We start from the raw sequence: 21,149 nt of genomic DNA, 5'->3' as shown, positions 1-21,149 counted from the left end.
GGGTAGGCTGGGTCTCCAAGGATAACTATTGGCATTTCTCAGAGGGGTAGCCATGTTAGTCTGGATCTGTAAAAAGCAACAGTGTCCTGTGGCACCTTATACACTAATAGCTGTATTGGAGCATAAGCTTTCGTGAGTGAATACCCACTTCATCAGATGCATGCAGATGCTTGAACAGCCTGGAGTTCCTAAAGATGCGAGAGTCATGCACCTTTCCCGGCCATCCCACGTTGATGTCGGTGAAACGTCCCTTTTGATTCACCAGAGCTTGCAGCACCCTTGAGAAGTACTCCTTGCGGTTTATGTACTGATTGGCAAGGTGGTCCGGTGCCAAAATAGGGATATGCATTCTGTCTATTGCCCCACCACAGTTAGGGAAACCCACTGCAGCAAAGCCATCCACTATGACCTGCACATTTCCCAGAGTCACTACCCTTGATAGCCAATGCAATCGCTGATCTTCTGCTACTTCAATCATAGCAGTCCCCACAGAAGATTTGCCCACTCCAAATTGATTCCTGACTGACCAGTAGCAGTCAGGCGTTGCAAGCTTCCACAGGGCTATCACCACTCTCTTCTCAAAAGTCAGGGCAGTTCTCATCTTGGTATTCCTGTGCTTCAGGTCAGATGAAAGCAACTCAGAGTTCCAGGAAAGTGGCCTTACACATGCTAAAGTTTTGCAGCCAGTGGGAATCATCCCATATCCGCAACACTACATGGTCTCACCAGTCTGTGCTTGTTTGCTGGGCCCAGAATCAGCGTTCTACTGTATCAACCAGCCCCACTGCCGCCATGATATCCCTATTGCCACAGTCTGTGCTTTCAGGAACATCTCTGTCCATGTCCTCATCACAATCATCTTTTGTGCTGGCGTCTCACATACTGCAGTATAATGCACAAGGTGTTTACAATGCTCGCAACAGCAGCAGTGAGCTGAGCAGGCTCCATGCTATGGCATCTGCATGGGTAACCCAGGGAAAAAAGGTGCGAAATGATTGTGTGCAGTTGCTTTGAGGGAGGGAGGGGAGAATGACTACATGTACCCCAAACCACCCATGACAATGTTTTTGCTCCATCAGGCATTGGGAGCTTAACCCATAATTCCAATGGGCAGCAGAGACTGCAGGAACTGTGGGATAGCTACCCACAGTGCACCGCTCTGTGAGTCAATGCTAGCCACAGTAGTGAGGATGCACTCCACTGACTTAATGCACTTAGTGGGGACATACACAATCAACTGTATAAAATCGATTTCTAAAAATTGACTTCTATAAAATCAGCCTAATTTTTTAGTGTAGACCTATCCTTAGGGTGGCTGACCAGGCAAGGCAATTAAGTATTCACCACTAGTATGACGTATTTAAGGGTTGGTCACCCACCTGGTCTGTAGTTCTAAATATAGTTTTTCATTCCATCATTGTTCTATTAGTAATACAGACTGTTATGTTGGTTCTAATGCTCTGCATGTGCTTCTGGATAAAACAGATGTACAGTGGAACCTCGCTATAATGTGATCATTGGGGTCCAAAAAATTCAATTGTGGTAAATGTGGGGTTGCGTTATAGTGGGGTTCCACTGTACTTGTGTTCAATTTGCAGTAGTGTGTGCGCCCTGGCTAGCGGGAGGGAGGGAGTGGGGGGAAAGAGAGAGAAGGGGGGCGGCCAGCAGGGCCGGCTTTAGGCTGATTCACCCCAGCAGCGGTCGTCTTTGGGGGTCCCGCTCCCCTGGCCAGAGCACCGGTCAGAGCGTGGCACCCCCGCGACGCCGGCCGGACCACGGGAGCCCTGCGACGCCAGACGGACTGTTGGCCGGACCCCCGCGACCCCGGCCGGACCGTGGCAGCCCCACTCTCCCGGCCGGACTGACCGCCCGCCGCCGGGGTGGGCTGGAGCTGGCCCTGCCAGGGACAGAGGTGAGAACCCCAGGGGCCTACCGGGGCTGCAGGGAGAGGCACTCCTGGCTGCCTGTGTACGGCTTCATGAACCATAGGAGCAAGGGGTAGGCCGGTATTGGCATTTCAGCATCCCCAACGGTAATTTTCTGGTCTGGGAAGTAAGTCCCTTCTTGCAGCTGCTCGAACAGCCTGGAGTTCCTAAAGATGCGAGCGTCATGCACCTTTCCCCGCCATCCCACACTGATGTCGGTGAAACATCCCTTGTGATCCACCAGTGCTTGCAGCACCATTGAGAAGTACCCCTTGCGGTCTATGTACTGGTTGGCAAGGTGGTCCTGTGCCAAGATGTTTTCCATGTATCGCCCCACCACAGTTAGGGAACCCCATTGCAGCAAAGCCATCCACTATGACCTGCACATTTCCCAGAGTCAGTACCCTTGTTAGCAGAAGGTCAGTGATTGCATTGGCTACTTGGATCACAGCAGTCCCCACAGTAGATTTGCCCACTCCAAATTGATTACTGACTAACCGGTAGCAGTCAGGCGTTGCAACCTTCCACAGGGCTATCGCCACTCGCTTCTCAACTGTCAGGGCAGCTCTCATCTTGGTATTCCTGTGCTTTAGGGCAGGGGAAAGCAAGTCACAAAGTTCCATGAAAGTGCCCTTATGCATGCGAAAGTTTCGCAGCCACTGGGAATCATCCCATACCTGCAACACTATGCGGTCCCACCAGTCTGTGCTTGTTTGCTGGGCCCAGAATCGGCATTCCACAGCATGAACCTGCCCCATTACCACCATGATGTCCACATTGCCAGAACCCTTGTTTTCAGGAACGTCTGTGTCCATGTCCTCCTCACAATCATCCTCGTGCTGGCATCGCCTAGCCAGGTTCTGCACATACTGCAGGATAATGCACAAGGTGTTTACAATGCTCACAACAGCAGCGGTGAGCTGAGCGGGCTCCATGCTTGCCATGCTATGGCGTCTGCACAAGTAACCCAGGAAAAAAGATGTGAAACGATTCTCTGCTGTTGCTTTCATGGAGGGAGGGAGGGAGGGACGACATGTACCCAAAACCACCTGCGACAATGTTTTTGCCCCATCAGGCATTGGGAGCTTAACCCATAATTCCAATGGGCAGTGGAGACTGTGGGAACTGTGGGATAGCTACCCACAGTGCACCACTCCATGATTCGATGCTAGCCAAGGTATTGAAGACGCACTACGCAGACTTAATGCACTTAGTGGGGACATACACAATCGACTGTATAAAATTGCTTTCTAAAGATTGACTTCTATATAATCAACCTAATTTCATAGTGCAGAGATACCTTTAGTTTCAATTCTTTTTCTGCCTAATTCAGAGTAGTTTTTCATCCCACATCACTATAAATCACAGAGTAGGGACTTGAATCTACCATGCCTACATCCCAAGCCAGTTGCAAACCACAGCTGTAGAGTTTGTCTCTTGCTGACCCAGAAACCTTCCTAATAACATTTTTATTGAAACCAATGCATCGCTTTGAAAGAGCATATTTCGCCCAAATTTCACTTTGGCAAAAATATTCCAACCATCAGTATCACTTATGTGGCCGCAACTTCTCTGAGAGTTATGCCCATGTAACCAAGAACAGAATTAGGCTCTAAACATATAAAGCTGTTTCCACTCCCTTGTCTTTGGCCAGATCTGGCATTAATCTGGGACTTGGGCCTTTTGTCATTAGAACAGCCTTCTTTGACTTATTTTGTATCCTGAAATAAGGCAGATATACTGGCATGCATCCTTCTTCCACCCATACACCCATAATTGTTGTATTTGAAACGTTCCTACTGTCCCACTTTGAGTTCTATTTGCACCGTCATGTCGTTCGCCTGCTCCAGCCTTTGTGAAATTTCCCGGTATAGGTATATGTTCCTGCTGCTCTGGGAGAAGTCTTGGAAGATGGCATACTCTGTCCACACCCTCATCAGCACCTGGGGTGTGGTTGGTGGGCCAGGTGGCTGCTCTCAGAGCAGGATCCGTGTTCCCCTCTATTGATCTAAAGCATGCAGCAGAAAACTGTTCTGATATGGTCAGAGCAGCTTGCTACTACCAGTGATGAAAATGTGGGGACAGGGACCTTTGTAGTTTGAACTCTTTTCTTCCTGACTCTTACCACTGTGGGAATGGGGTTGGAGGACTATTGAAACTTGAGCCCTGGTACACGCCCCATACCCACTCCCACCTCAGGTGTGCTAGCTATGCACCCTCTTCTTACCTTCAGACGCATGCTTCTGGGTTTAAGTGTGGACAATAGGGGGTTATGGCCCAGCCACAAGTATGCACACATGTGCAGACACCAGTGTAGATGCACCCGCAGATGAGGAACTCAACATTTCAGGGTATGCAGTGAAGGCATGGAAGTACGGCTTGCAGCATCAGCAACACAGTGAAGCATTGCACTGAGCTGAAGGAACGTCAACAGAAGAAGGAAATGACAATGTCAATAACTCACAGAGCAGACCCCAAACTTGTTTTGCTTCAAGGGAGCCCCAAACTGTGCGGCTTCAGCTCCACAGTTCAAATCATCAGTGCTGCAAGGATCTGCTCCACGGCACTGGGGGAGTAAAGGGAAAGATGGTAAATCAGTCTAAGGATACAGAAACCCCGTCCAAAGCAAAGCCAAATTCCATAGGGACAAAGGAGAGTTAAAACTGGCCTAAAAAGCTGTAGTTCCAACTCTGACAGAGAGCCAAGAGAGACTGGAACAGAATGTTCTGGAATGGGTGCCAAGGCAGTTGGTCCCAGTATGACACTGGCCTTCCTGTGCCTCAAGGGCCCAAAATCTTTGTGGTGTGGGTGTGTCTGGCCTGTGCTGTGCCAGGGACCTGAGACCCAACTGTAGGAATCCATTGACTGTGGTACCTTCTGAGCAATGGTCCCCAACTTGCAGCCCTTGGAGGTGACAGTGTTAGGAAGAACACATGCATTTGATTATGGTGGGAAATGTGCTCCCTGCACCACACCCTGCGAGTGTTAAACTGAAGCCAGACACAGGTTTGTGGCAATGGGGAGGATATGGGAGTGCCCCCGCCTCCTTAGCTACCTCCCAACCCTTCCCCTGAAGCTTCAAGAATAGCTTTGGTGCGAGCACAGAGTGCTCTGAGCTGAGCAGCCGCTGTCCCTTCTCTGCTCCCATGTTGAACTGCAAGGGAGGGTGGAGAGGGAGAGTAGCTGTGATAGCTCCATTGCCTGCTTTCCTGAAGAGTTATGGGAGCCCCAGGGAAATCAGGAAAAGAGCTTGATTAGCTCTGCTGAGCCTAGGACAGTGCCTGGTGAAGGATGGCTCCCCACTTCCACACAGGGCTGCTCAGGAGAAGCGGAGAACTAATAATCTCTCTGATTCTCTACCCCCGCCCACATTAGAGCAACTTGAGGGCTGCTCTATCTTGTGCCAGGAACCATATGCCAGCTGGGGAATGCTGGAGCATAGCAAACTCAGCCAATCTCCTTCTCTACCTCTTGCCCCGGGGGCTGTGAGGAGGGACACATAGGAACTAGCCATGCTGGCCCTACGCTGCAGGGGATTCCCCACATTTTTCACACACTGAGGTTCCCCTCTTTGCACAGACTTCAGGGCACTGATCTAGACCAAAGGGCCTGATCCTGGAAACACTTAAGTTACTCAGAGGTGTAATGTTGGCCGGATTACACCTAAAGGCAGCAGGAATAATTCTATAAAACAAAAAAGCTGTTGGGCTATAGGGCAGATAAGCCTGGGAAAAGGGGGAAAACATGGGCTTCCTGCTCTAAACAGAAACACTGGACTTCTGTAGAAAGCAAAGCTGTACCTTGATTTCTAAGGGACCAGAAATCAATGGAAAGGTCCTATGAATTTCACTGCAAATTAGAACCAGGAAAGAGATACTAAATTATGCTTTATTCTGTGACTACATGGAGCTTGCATCTTGGGGAGAGAGAACTTTTCATATGATCTTATGCTGGCATTTTTATTTCTCAGATGAGTTAGGATTTGGGGATGGGAGTGATGGGTTTCTGATTGGGGGTGGGGAGAGATCTGATGAATTCAAGGTGCTGGCCATGTTTTTTTTTTTTTTCTTCCCCCATTACATTACTACATTAGGTTTTATTCTTTCTTTTTATTGGAAGTTGGTGCCAGATTGCTCTTGCTGTCAACTTTCCTCTTTAAGAAGTTGTAAAGCTAATCCGGCTAACCTAGCGAGAATCTGAGGTTTTTCAAGATAGGATAAATAGATCTGCTTTCTTTTCAGGTAGGAATAGAGCTTCTCACGTATATTCTTACCTCATGTAACAAAATATTAAGCATTTCTTTCTCTATCCCCATCCTGCTTTGATAACCCTATATCCTTCCCTCCAGATCTCTTGGCAATATTACAGATTACAGAGCTTGTTATCCTCTGTTAATGTTACAAGCGACTGTATATTTGTTTTTCTCTTTTTATTTTTATTTCCAATTGAAAATGTAATAAGTTGGAAACGGTTTTCTAATGGAAAATAGCTAGTTGTGATATTTCAGATCTATAGGAGCCTGGTTTAAGTAGCGCTACTGAAAGGAACAGTACAGATTATAGCAGGCTGTGCTTGGTTGGCTAATAGTTTGTCTGAGTTGTCATTGCTGATATGTATCATTTATAAAAGATTTTAAAATAGCATGTGTTTTGTTGCAGATTGCTATGATTTTGAGGAATGAAAAGACATGGACAAAAATGTACTAGACTAATATGGCTAGGAAAATGCCTATATATGTTCAAGAAATCATATTACTACTTTGGCTTCATGCTGAAAAATTTAGGAGGAATTTTTAAAATATCAAAAACAATCGTTTTCTATTTGCTGAGGCAGAATTACTTTTGTTTCTTTACAATTTGGTGAAAGAAACTCTTTTTAAAACACAGTAGTAGTTTTGGAGTATAAGATCAGTAGGCATATATTTTGTTTGTTCATATACACGAAAGTGTATATATGGTACATTTGGAGCATAGTTAGTGCCCTGGAGGTTAAATTCTCTCTTTGTAATTAATACCTTTACTGAACATTGTTTTTGAAAATAACACACAATGCTTTTATATTTAAGTATAGCTGTACAACAAATTAGCACACAACATGACTTACAGTAATGTAAAAGTATCTCTCTTTGATTGCCTAGTAAACCCACAGGAATATACACAGAACTCCAGCTAATTGAAATGGGAGTACAAAGAATGCAGGATCATTACAATGCATTTGGCATGTTTTAACTTTAATTTAAATGCTTGCTCTTTTTCAATGACTTTTTCATATTTTTGGATTTTAAAGAATAGCCTCTTTTACACTTATTTTCTTTAGATAGATTAATGTGTGTGGGTGGAGGAGGGGGGTATATTTTATGTTTGTTTGTTTGTTTTTTTTAATTAACCAAACACATGCAGGACTCTTTACAGAGTAAAAAATACAACCAGAAAGCACTTGCAGGGATATTTTTAATTAAACAAATTGGCTGAAAAAAAGTAATCTTGTTTATGCATTTCACCATAACTATTTTAGTCACAGGCAGGTTTGCCAACATTGCATTTCAAAAATAAGGGATTGTTTTTCTTAGCACCCCTTCCCTACCCCTCCTGATATTATTATTATGCATGATGATAGTAATAATAATAATTAATAATAAGCAGTACTCACCTACATTCACCCAAGGTATTCCTTGCTGCCTTTTGCAGCACTCAGCAACTCCCGATCTGTTGTATAGAGATGAAGAAACAAGAGATGTCCCTTGTCATAGGGGACAGTTGGCAACTCTGTTCACAGCAGTGTTGTGAGGGAATTTTGGGGAAATGATTTGAAAATAAAAATAAATGTATACTGTGCGTGTATGAAAATTATTAATATTACTATGAGTGTTTCCTCATTGCTCAAAGAAGCAGAAACATTTCCCATATGGAAAATGGGCCCCATTCTCCTTTTTTTTTAAATATATATAGACATGAATGAAAAAAAATCATCTGAGATGGGGAGTGAACAATATCTGTATTTAATAAATGTCAAATAACATTTAGGAATAGGAACAAAACACATACACACACGTCTATAAAGCTGTCTGTAGCATGAAATAACTGCAGAAATGGGAATCGCTGACACATTTTAAAAATGTCTAACGTGCCCTTAACCAATTCTGTAATGTTGCTTTAATACAAATTCACGATAATATTTCGTAAAGGACTAATAAATGTCAGGTAATAAATTAAATGAAAAAAATAACATCTTAGAAATCAGATTTCCTTAAAGCACTCTGCTAATGAACACTTACCGTGCTGTGCAAAGACACTGGCAATAGATTGTGCAGATTATAAAAGTGCAGATTAGCAAGGTCCTATTTATGTGTATCTACATCTATATCTATATCTATTTCTATCTACAGAGCTCTTTGGGAGTGGATCTTAGAGAGAATTGCTTTCATTCTCCAGGGACGTATATCTGTGCACATACACCCTATATATAGAGACAGAAATAAAATAATGCACTATCATGGCTGCACTATTTTCACATTGTGAAAATAAATCTGCCTGATAGTTACACACCTTTAAGTGTCTGATAAAAATATGTGTCACTTTACAAGAAGTTTCCTTATGAATGCCTAAATGTCTAATCCATGCCCTACATATCTTGATTTTATTCATGTTGTGTTCCAAATATATAGAATCTCATGTAGAGGCTAATTTGTTATTGAAGGCAATGTCCAAGAAAATTATTCTAAAAAACATTAAGATCTTCTTAATGATTAATTTGGTAATGGACTTCTTTTCCTATTAAGCAAAGCCTGAGAATACATGCTGGGTATATTAACCCTTTTAAAGACCATAATTTGATTTAAACAAATTGTTAGAAGGCATTTATAGTTCTAATTTATGTTTACAGCTCATTTTATAAGATTTTTTTTACTCTGTTTTACATAATGACAAAGATTTCATCGCAGTAAATAAGAACTCTTCATAATAAAGGAAGGGCTGGAGCTATTTAAATATAGCTCTAACAACAGCTTTATAAGCCTTTATAAATAAATAAAGCACAGTAATCATAAAATTTAACCTAATTAAAAACATCTAATAGAAGATTTCAAACAGACTTTAAAATGTAATTTACTGGGCCTTCCCATCTCATATACACTCTATTAGGAGATCTTTTCTTAAATCTATAGGTGAATATTTTTTTCTCCTGTTTCCTTCATATTTCACATAATAGCTTTGACTAAGTGTATTCTACGAACATGTAAAATAAAATTCAGACGTGATCGCATAATATTTAAACCACTGAACAAGATATCATATTGGTTCCTACTTTATGACATGCACACCAGTGCAGTTTCATATTTCAGTATTCTTTACACTAAGGAAATGGAAACTGTAATTACTTCAATGAGCTACACATTTTTGCTATTTGGTGTGAGTTGAAAAAATTGTTTGAGTTCTCAAATAAATATTTGATAATTCTAGAATTCTTATACGTAAGAATTATAATATATGTTCTTATATAATTTTCATTTTTTTCACACACACACATATATATATATATATATATATATATATATAATTCTTATTTCCCTGAGACATTTTGTGTGGCATTAATGCCAGCGGTTGCATTTTCACATATTCACTCCAAATGTTGCTGTGCCGTTTTCTGGATTTAACTCTGTATTGAAAGTGTAGATACAGCACAATAGGGAAAAAATTCCAAACTATAATTCTGAACTCTGAATTCTTGTTCCTTATGCTCAAATAAGAATTGCTTATACCAATTTAGAACCTAACACATGTTATATCAGGCAACGTTAAAAGAACGTTTCAACATAGACTCGAATAAGTTGTCGTGTGTGTTGCTTAATGCTGCTACCCCAAACAATTGATCAAGCTTTTCACAAGAAATGGAAAATTTAGGCCTGGCGTGCTCTGAATAAAATAAACTATTTTGCACAAGAGAGAACTGACTATGATGACACTAAATGATGTTAATAGTGTCCTTTGTATATTTCAAACATTTAAAAACAACTTTATCTTCCCTCTGAGGCTGTTTCTGCTAATAGGACCAAAAGGACCAGATGCTTTGCAAGTGTTTGTAGACTCTTTGCCTTAGAGCTTCTGAGATGTAGGTTGTTTCTTTTACAATAATATACAAACCTATTTTAGCTTTGATATGTAACAGCTTAATAAATCTCAGTTCAAGTGAAATTTTATTTTCTTGTCTAAGCATATAGCCTGAACACATATGATTCAAATACATCCTTTTATCAGACAAAAGTTATGAACCTCATCTGAGTGTGCTACAACCTGGCATTAATCTCCGGCATAGTTACTATAATCACCTTTGATTACAGTTAGTGATTTGTACTTCATACTTTGCCTCTTAAAGTTAGGTTAGTGTGTTTAGAAACAGAATCTGTTCTGAAATACCCTTTTCTGTAAGAGACTGAAGCCCATAAATAACTTGGCGTCTGCTGTGGTTGTTGCCATGTTGGTCCCAGGATATTAGAGAGACAAGATGGGTGAGGTAATATCTTTTATTGGCCCAAAGTCTGTTGGTGAGAGAGGCAAATTTGATCACAGCTTATTGAATGCTGCTGGTGTCCTTTTGTACTTTCACATGAACAAGAACCATCGTTAAGAAATATTCCAAAAGAGGGAAGCAGAAGGGAAGGGGCTAACATCAGATTTCACTGTCTGAGTTTTCCTCAGGCAAATCAATTCATCCCATCAATAAAAGGGATGAAATATTTACCGTCTCCACCGCACAGGGGTATTGTGCGGCTTAATCCATAAATGACAGATAATATAGAAATGCTAAGTATATTGGCCCTGATCCTGTAACAGGATCCCATTTGGATGAAATCCCATTGAAGTCATTGGGGTTTTGCATTACTGCAGGGATCTGTCTGCACAGAGCTAATTGCAGGAGTGGGCCTGGAAATCGAAGTGATATTAGCTAAGGTCCTGATCCTGCAAAGCCTCAGACATGCTTAATTTTATGCGATCTGAATAGTCCCATTGACTTCAATCAAGCAGTGTGTACAGTTCAATACGTGCATAAGTCTTTGCAGCATCTGGGGTTAAAATAGTTGTTACACATTCCACTGAGATCAGTCCACACTAAGATCAGAATCAGACCCTCTCTAACAAATGCAGTTGCTACTCGCAGAATTGTAGCCTGGTTACCCAGATCAACACAGACAAGGATTTTTTTAAGGTGAGCTGGGTTAGAAAACTTTGCTTAGGATAGCAATATTATCTACAACACGGTTTCATTAGCACACTTCACAGAACAGTCTGGGAAACCATGCTAGAATTCTGCTAAATGCGAACCCAGTTTAATCTCAATTGAAGTCAGCTTGGTGCTGATCACAAGCAGGAGAGGACTTGTTTTATGGCTGCAAACTGGATCATATAACAAATCTTGCTCTGTTAAACCAAACTCTGAAGGATATAGGAGTTTGGGCAGTGTAGTTTTTTGTTTGTTTGTGAGTAATATTGTGGTGATTTCACAATTTAAAAAAAAATGTTTAAGGAAAGGGACCAGAAGGGGTGGGAGCTAGTTGAGAAGCCCACCCGCCTTGCTAAATTGATAGTGGAACAAAGCCTGTGTCCATAAAAAGGGACGGTTCAGCGAAAAAAACAAAATCGGGCCCAAACAAGCAAGCAGGCAACAAATAAAAAAATTAAAAAACAAATTAAAAGCCCTGAGGGCATAGTGGCAGAAGTAAGGAAAGCAGTAAGTACAGGCATGGGGAATTCAAATCCCTGAAACAATAATTAAAATAATAAAAACTGAGTTAATTAAGGTATCGTTTTAAAAAATAAGCAAATAATTTAAAAAAAAAGTAAAAAGTTAACTCTGCAGAGGCTAAAGGGAATTAAGCAGTTAAACTTTGTAAAATTATTTTTTTTTAAAGTGTTAAAAAAAATTCTTGGTTTCTTTGCAGCTATTCTAAAAAAAAGGGGCCCTTTTCCAAAGAAATGTTTGTAAATAAGCCAAGCAAAAAAACCAATCTAATTTAAATAATTTGACTATGGACAATTTAATCAAATTTGCTAAAAGTACATAAGGGGTTTCTATTGGAACTTAACTGCCCTCAAATGTATATAAATGTAATCTATGTACAGCTGTGTAAAAATTAAAGCAGTGTAAGGGGTGTTAAAAAAATATGTGTATAAATATAATGTGTAAATATGTGGCGTGTTTAGGACCTAAAGCAACGCTCCTGGTTTGTAAATCTCTTGTTTTATAGGTTTAAAATAAATTTATTTTGTTTTTAAATAATACCACTAAAATCCATTTGAATCTTCATTCAAAGTTGCAAAGCCAAAAAATGTTTTTTGCCAAACACAGGTAACTAGAGTGTTGTTTGGCTTTGGTATTTAGCATTTAACCCTTAAAGTACCTTAATGCTTTATAAGTTCAATATCTTTTTAAAAGACCAAAGTCATGGCAGCAGTAAAGCAGTCAAAACCAAAAAAATGTGGGGGGGGATCTGGATTTGTTTTTGTTTTTGTTTTGGTAACAAAATAGCAAATAAAAGCTATAATAAAAAAAAAAAAAACAGCGCCCCACACTGAGCCCTAAGGTGGCTCTATGTAATTAAACTGTCACTTTAATAATCATACATAAAAACTCTGTAAGCACAAAAAAACCAGTTACACCGTTATGTAAAAATTTATATGGCTAATGTTATAAAAATTAAACTATAAAAGAAATGTGCATTTTCCCCAAAACATCCGCAGTGTATATTGTAAAAGAGGTGGGGAAAAAATGCAAAAACATACCATACTACTTAATTAAAATCCTATTGGGGCTCCAAAGGGAGCCACAATAGATTGTGTTTTCTTTTTCAGATCGCTGTGTATTTTAAAAGCAAAAATAAAAAATAATCAAAACTCTGGTGAAAGTTAATTGTGTCCCTTTTAAGACAGTCTCCAAGCTGCTATTGGCTTTAAATCCAAAAGCAAGCCAAAAAGCATCTGTGTTAATGCAAATTACCTAAATAATAAAAAAAAAAACTGCCCATAAATGGCAGCACAAAAAAATCAAACCAAAAAACAAAACAAAACAAAAATAAAATAAATAAAAAGTAATGGCACTGATAAAAATGCCGGCCCCTACCAATGCCCACTCTTTAAAAGTACTGCTAGAAAAATTCAATTTTCTTAGCCCACACATTTATAAATATGCTAAAATAACTCACCCATTGTAAAAACTGCTAAAAAAAATAAACAAAATAAAAATAAAAGCAAAACTCTGCTTTAACCCTGTTAAAACAGAAGGCTCTCACAGCCCCAGCCCTGCATGTCCCTAATGAATCACAGCCTTTTGTTATTCGTTTGGTGGCTAATAACATAGCCTTGGCTGCCACACTATTACAAAATATTAAAAATCAAACATATAAAAGCCCACAACAAAAAAACAAACAAAAAAGCCGTTTAAAATAGTCGGGTAAATACAATAGCCCGACAACACACTATAGCAATCGTAACTAAAAGCCAAACCAAAAGCATCCCCACTAAGGCTCCCGAGCCAATGAGAGCTAATACAAATCACCAACCCCCTCCCAAAAATAAAAAAGCAAAAATTAATTAATGTAGCCCATCAATTCATGCATAAAAAAATAAAAAAAAAACTAAATAGGGTAAAACAAATTGCAAAGTAAAAAACTATAAAAAAATAATGTTAAAACCTGGGTAAAAAATTGCTTTTGGTGCACACAAAATAAAGCAGCCCATAATGCACCAGCAAAGGTATGGACTTTGGCATAGGGGCCAAATTAATTTTATTAACAAATTACCAAAAAAAAAACTTCAATACTTGCTAGTAATAATTAATTATTTTTCAAAATAAATAAAGGCATTTCCTACTAAACCCAACAGCATCAAGGTGGTGGCTAAAAAGATTTTTAATAAGGTGGTATGTAAATATGGTACCCCTAAAATAATAAATTCCAATAACAAAAGGGCCTTTTTTAAAAAAAGTTTTTACATTAATGTTACAAGCTTTAAAAATTAAACAAAAATTCCATACATCATACGGACCACAATCCTCAGGTCAGGTATAGCGCATAAACCGCACCATTAAAAAAGTGCTGCAGAAGGTAATAAACCACACTGGAAAAGATTGGCCAGACAAGCTGCCTCTAATTCTAGCAGCTATCCGCAGCAGCAACAAACTAAAAACCAAAATTCAGCCATTCCAAATAATGTTTGGACACTCCATGCATCTTATGATTGACCCAAGCCACCTAACACAAAATCGGGGAAAAACCCCTAATGTAACACAGCATAAACATTTCCGGTGGCTTAAGCAGCTGCAAAATAACAAAACCACTCTCCAATATAGGGTCAATCAAGCTACTAAACAAATAAATAAAAAAATCCATGCACAAAAGCATACTAAAGTAGCCCTATAAAAAACAGAAAATCAAATTGTGTACCTCAAATTTTAAAAAAAGGGCCACTCCCTAAAATCAAAATAAACAAAACCCTATTCCATAGTGGACCACCTCAGCCCACTGGTATACCATATTAAAAAAAATAAAAAAATAAAATAGGTACATGTCTCACAAATTAAACCTTTTGCATAATTAATAATGTCTTGGACTTTTTATAAAAAATAACTCCTAAAAATTGGAATATAAGATGCTGCTCAACCACTACTACCTCCAAATCCATAAGACCTCAGTATAAGGTTTGGCAGTCCCTGTTCTCGGGGACTTGTATGTCCCAAATATTCAAAAATATCTTGGGGGAGCCCACCGCAATCTCTCCCCAGTCAAAATTAATTCCCCCCTAACTAATCAATCATAAATTCCCATCAAAAAAACAAAAATCCTCTTAAAATGGTCTAATAAAAATACAAATCAAGTCCTAAAGCCACTAAAAAATATCAATATCTATGCCTGGAAAGGGGAATTGGGACTTAAGATTCACCTTACAAACATCACAAAAATACCAAACCACTGGGTAATAGGGGGTAAAATGAAGGGTCCCTATGGGGACACCACATAAAGTGCCAGCTACCCACAATTACCATATCAGTAAAATAAGCCTTCTAAAACAAAAACAATACTAACTGTCATAGTAAAATATTATCCAATACCTAACAAAAGTTTGCTAATCACCTGCTTCTAAAAGCAAAAATAACCCGTTTTTTGCAAAAAAAACCCCAAAAATATTAAAAAACCAAATTCTTCAAATAACACTTGCAAATAAAAATCTAATTAAAATCGTTAATTCTAAAAAAAACCCCTCACTGCATATCATTAGTATAATGGTTTTACAAGCTGGTCACCCATTTCCAAAGGCATATTGTCAATTATGCTTCATCCATTGTTAATTGTATTGGTACTATCCTGTACTTACCTAATTGAAATGTTCTGTATGTGTTGCTAAATTTAAAAAATGTTCGTTAAGTTGCAACCACAAGCTCAAATTGCCTCCCAATATATTGCTATAAAACAATTATATAACATATAACCCTCTCAAAAAATCAAAAGGGGAATTATGTTGTACCACAGGTACTGTGCTATATAATTGTTTATGTTTTGGCTATATACAGTGTATGTTTTATAATAAAAATTAAGGTAATAAATAAATAAAATAGTAAATACTAGTCTTAGCCATTTTCTTTTTATTCATGCCTTGCAAGTAACAGACAAAATCTGGTATGTGTCTATGTTAATTAAATTTAAAAAATTTCAAAGGCCTCGGCCCCAATGTAAAAAAAAAAGGTGCAAAATTTAATAAGGTCTAATTTACAGTGCCTTTTTTGTTCAACATAAAACACCGCTATTGGTTACATTTTGAAGGTCTCTTTAAAAAACTGTTTTATGTGTGAATAAAAAATGTATATCTTAAAAAATAAATATAAAAGCCATAGCTAAACCAAATATACAAAAAAAAAAAAACGCAAAAGCACCAAAAGGCTGCAACACACCCCTATTGAAATATCAAAAAAGGGCAAATTAACAACTCTAAAAACACCTATCAATAAAAACAAAATAACTAATAAAAAATTAAAAAAACACAATTTAAGAAAACAAGCACTCATCAAACAACAATTAATTACAGCATAATAAAGCAAAATTCTTTGGTCCCAATAAAGAAAATCACTATATAATCAGGGTGCCTTGCCATAAAACTTTGGGTTCGTCCTGCCAAAACTTCCCCGGAGCATCGTGTCACGACCGACAAAACCCAGCTCCTCCCTACCGATGATCAACTTAGCTGGCCACTAGGTTGATCTAAACTAGTAACTATAACATCGACTGGCAAAACAGTGTGCATAATGTATATATATATAACTAAAAAGCATATGCTAATTGCTGTATTTTCAATAAATGTGGCGTGTTGCCTTCTCCCCTATAAAAAATCTCATGTGCTTTGTATAAGCATAACACACTAACTTCTCTTCTTCAAGAAACAAGGGAAATTAACTGCCCAAAAACGTGGTTAATGCAGACCTTGTTTACACTACAGCGCCTTTGCCAGTATAGCTATCCTTGCAGAACCCCCTAGTGGAGACATAAGGTAAGCTGACAGGAGTTCTGTGGGCATAGCTACATCACCTCACCAAACAACACTAGCTAAGCAGGTTAATAGGCAACAGGTTAAAAACAAACAAAAGGAAGTATTTCTTCATACAATGCACAGTCAACCTGTAGAACTCTTTGCCAGAGGATGTTGTGAAGGCCAAGACTATAACGAGGTTCAAAAAAGAACTAGATAAATTCATGGAGGATAGGTCCATCAATGGCTATTAGGCAGGATGGTGTCCCTAGCCTCTGTTTGCCAGAAGCTGGGAATGAGAGACAGGGAATGGATCACTGGATAAACGTGTGCTTTGTAAAAATGAAAGCATTGAAAGAAAGAGAGAGGGAATCCTGGTGCATCTTGCAACCAAAGCAGGCAATCGGAACCAGAAAGATGCAACAGTTTGGGGAACATGATGAAAATTCCACTAAAGTGTTCTCTTTTTAATAGAAAAATGTGTCTTTTTTTTCCCATTGATGAGAGTTTAAACTTTATAGATACAGTCTGTGCTGCTGGGAATAAACAGGAAAAGTTTTCTGCATCAAAAAAAAAAATTATGAGCCTTTTGATTCATTTTCCACAGTGTATTATTTATGACTCCGAACAATAATTGTAGAGTATTTGTGTCGTGAATGTGTGCATTGTTTTGAACTTTCTCTCTTTTTCTTTTAATTTGGATTCTTGGAACATGAGTTTATTGCTGCAAAGATGGCTGGGTTTGGGGTGGAAACTGGTGTTTGCAAGATTATCGAATCTCAAACCTACAGCAATAATAAAATTAATGGACATTTGTGGCTTTGCAGTTCTTTACAAGATCATTGAGTAGCTAGCTGTTGCTGCCAGAACTTGCTGTTCGTACTGAAATTCCCAGGTCTATCTGTCTTTCCTGTGTGAGGGCCCAGTCCTGGAGGGCTGAGGGCTGAGAGCACACAGCACTGAACTACCTGTCAAGCTGCTGAGATTTGTGCTTTTGTTAGTCCTGATCCAGTACGGTGTAGTGAAGCATTACTCGCTGATTGTGTCAGCCAGAACAGAACAGCCTGAGGCATTGAGGAACCACCTTGTGGATTAAGCTAAATTGGAAAAAGGCATTCTTATTCTGGAAGAAGAGCATCCACACTGGGGCTTTTACTGAAATAACTATTCCAGAATAGCTACTTTGGTAAATTTCCATGTGGACAAAGCCAGTTACACACCTACACACACGCAACAGTGGGTTTTGGGTCAGTGTAGTTCATGGACTCAAAGATTCAACGCAAGGCTGGCTATGATGGCTCCGTTCCCCCAATGAATCCCGTATACCCGGGGAATCCCCATGTAGCTAGACAAAATGGCTTTGAGGCTGCTTTGTGTCACAGCCTTAAACACTTCTTTACAAGATCGAGCCCAGCGTGTATGGGCCATAATTGCCAATAAAACAAATTCCAAATAATGGGATTAGGGTGGGCAGCCACCACAACAAATGACCTGTAGTTTTGTTAATGGAGCGAGGGATGTGATGCTCATGCTGATCAGAAACTCTGCTAGAGCTTGTCCAAAAATTTCAACTAAACTTTTTTCTGTGGAAAAACACTTTCATCTAAATGAAAATGTTTCATGGAAATATATCGTTTTCAACAAAATGTACATATAACTTTAGCGCCCCCATGGCCAAGATGGAATCTGCTCTGCAGGCAGCTCCAGCCAAGAAAAGGCACACACAGGAACACAGCAGGGAAAGTCTCTTCCACCCCAGGGACACCTGTTCTAAATCCCCCGGAGTGAACACACACACACTGGAAGAGTACAAGGAATATAGGAAAGGGAAATATTTATTCACAGAGGGATGAATGGAGAAAAACAACAGGGGGGAAATAGGGGGAGTGGTAAAACAGGTTTGCATTCAAGACAAGGCCCCACAGGCCCAGCAATACCACAGTCTAAAAGGGCAGACACTGAGCAATACGTCTACACTCAGAGTTCAGGAGTCCTGGGCAAAGTTCCAGTCTGGTGGTGAGTCTTGGGTGCTCCTGGTCATTTTCGGCACCAGTAAACTTTCCCCAACAAACCCCGTTGGTGGCCTCTTCTGCCGCTTTCTGCAAACCCATCCAGAGCAACAACCTCCCCACTTAGCTAGTTACTGACTCCCTCCTTATTCCAAATGCAAAGTCACAAGCCCCAGTACTCACGGTCCCATACAGCTGTGGGCAGCAGTGATACTGGGTCCAGCTCAGGGCCCTCATTGGTCAGGAGCATCCCCATCATCCAACCCAGGTACAGAGAGAATATTTTCTTCATTGCCGTTTATTCAACTAGTTCGGTCAAAGTTGAGAAATCAATTGGGAGTTGAAAAAGCAGGAAAGCTTGTTTTCCTTTTCTAATCTATGAATAAAAACTAGGTGCGAAAGGATGAGAGGTACTAATTCTAAAATCTTGAAGGACATGTGACCAGAAACAATCACATTAATTCACTAACTACAGAAAATACTTCCTTTGTTTAATAAGTCAGTTAGTTTTAAATACAAAACACATTTTGAGTAACTCACTTGTTTTTCGTATATATCCAACACATTTAAGGTAGCTTTATTTAACTAATAAAACCATTTTTAAATTCTGTTTTTCTGCATTTTGAATTAAATTCCAATTTCCCTCAAAATGCAGCTTGATAAAACTCATGAGTAAAAAATGAATCATCCAGTAAATAAATACATCATTTATCATTTTCTAATATAAAAATTTAAAAATTAAGGATATGAATAAATGTATGTTAAGCTATATAACTTACTTAAATAAATATGGTCAGATACAGTGTATTCTTCTGGTTAGCAAAGGAAATACCAAATTATACCGGTCAATGAGAGTTAATCTTTCTTGAGGAATATGTCAGAAAAGTACAAATGCAAAGCAAGATTAAAGTTGATGACTGCTTGCCTGCTGGGCCTGAAGTCTGTGGGTGGAGGAGGAATCACCTTTATCAGTGCTGGGTCCACGTGTGAAATATCCCAGCAGCCGGCTGGCAGAAGAGGCCTGTTTGGTAAATAGCCTGTTCTGTGACCAGCCAGGTAAAACTGTAGGCTGTTTACTAACCAAGCTTTCAGCATTCCAAGTCTTCTGGACCAGTCTGCCCTGAGAAGAAGACCATTCCAGACAGAGGGGAAGATAGGTTACCACCTGCAACATACCAAGCACTGATGGAAGCTCAGACATAGGGAGAGACCATGGTGCATCATGGGGGATGAAGTCCAGCCTAGTTTCCTGCCAGCATGCCCGCCTGGTGCCTTAGCAGTCCTCTTTGAAACGAGAGTAGATGAAAGTGCATTAACCAACTGTTAACACATATCAACAGTGTCCACACAGAAAGTTAGTCCACGGCAGGCTAGCACAGGGTAGGTTCACACCTCAGCTGGCCACAAATCAAAGGTTTGTGTAGACAAGCCCTATGTCAGGGAGGTTGTGACAAAGCAAGCAAGGGCCAGCAACACTGAATGACTTTCACCTGCTCAAATAGTGGGGTGTCTGGCGGCAGGGCCTTTGACTTGGAATGGACACTCTTCACAGACACCTGTCTGGAGAGGAAGGCAGGCTAGAATCCTTCCCCTACACACACCCAGTCTAAGCACATGCCTGAGAGACTTGCAGCTTCTTTGCCTGAAGTTGAACACCAAACCCTGAGGTGGCAGGGACTGATTTTCCGAGGCACAGGGCTTTGCTCACTCAGAATTCAATGCAGGATCAGGGGCTCATTAGTAATCAGTGTAAACAGGAGCGACACCAGGGTTTTTGGCGCCCTAGGCGGGGGTCCTTCCACGCTCCCGGTCGTTGTCGGCAATTCTGCGGCGCGGGGGGTGCGGGGAGTGTCCTTCCCACTCCTGGTCTTCGGGGCACCCATACACAGAATTGCCGCCGAAGATCCGGAGCGCGGAAGGACCCCCCGCCGCCGAATTGCCGCCCCCCCAAATCCTGGCACCCTAGGCCCTGAGTGTAAAGTATATGTTTTTAAGAAAGCTAACTATATGCATACACATCCAGTAATGGAACATTAACACTGTTAACTTTACTTTACACAGGCTATGCAGATAACTGGTGGAATAAAATTCACGTGCGTGAATATGTGCTGCTAATCATTTTTTTCAAAGGCTAGTGACTATGTAAAAATGGCCTAGAATGTTAAAATGTTCAAAGAAATGCTAAACTGTCTATTTTCTTTCCAGTGCCATGCTGTATATTTTTTGTATTAAGATAAACAGAACACAGGCCACATGCTGAGACACTGTAACTTGTCATTTTGTCTTTTACATTGATCAAAAGCTCTGGTTTAGTGCATATGGAATCCACTGGTAATCATGTGTTACATGCCCCCCTCCCCATTGCCCAGTCCACAGAGGATGAGAGTTGATGATAGCCCTTAGAACCTGCCTCTTCAAAGTTAGCTATAGGGATGCTTACTTTCTAGTTCTGGGGGGTCTCCTTGGTTCAATTCCTGGTGTCAGCCAGGGGATGGTGGCTGTCACCCATACACATTTTCTACATGTAAGGTGGAATTTGCATTTTCCCTGTGAGTGCTCCAGATGCCAGCATGAGCCTGATTCTGCACACTTACTATTTAACTTTACTCAAATGAGTGGTCCCACTGACTTCAGTGCTGTGAATAAATCTGAGCATGTGTTTGCAGGATTGAGACCTAAAACTGTTCCTAGGCTTGTCTTCACTAACA

The sequence above is a fragment of the Trachemys scripta genome, chromosome 12, assembly GCF_013100865.1.
Source record: "Trachemys scripta elegans isolate TJP31775 chromosome 12, CAS_Tse_1.0, whole genome shotgun sequence".
Taxonomy (NCBI): domain Eukaryota; kingdom Metazoa; phylum Chordata; order Testudines; family Emydidae; genus Trachemys; species Trachemys scripta.
This window is presented reverse-complemented; position numbering follows the sequence as displayed.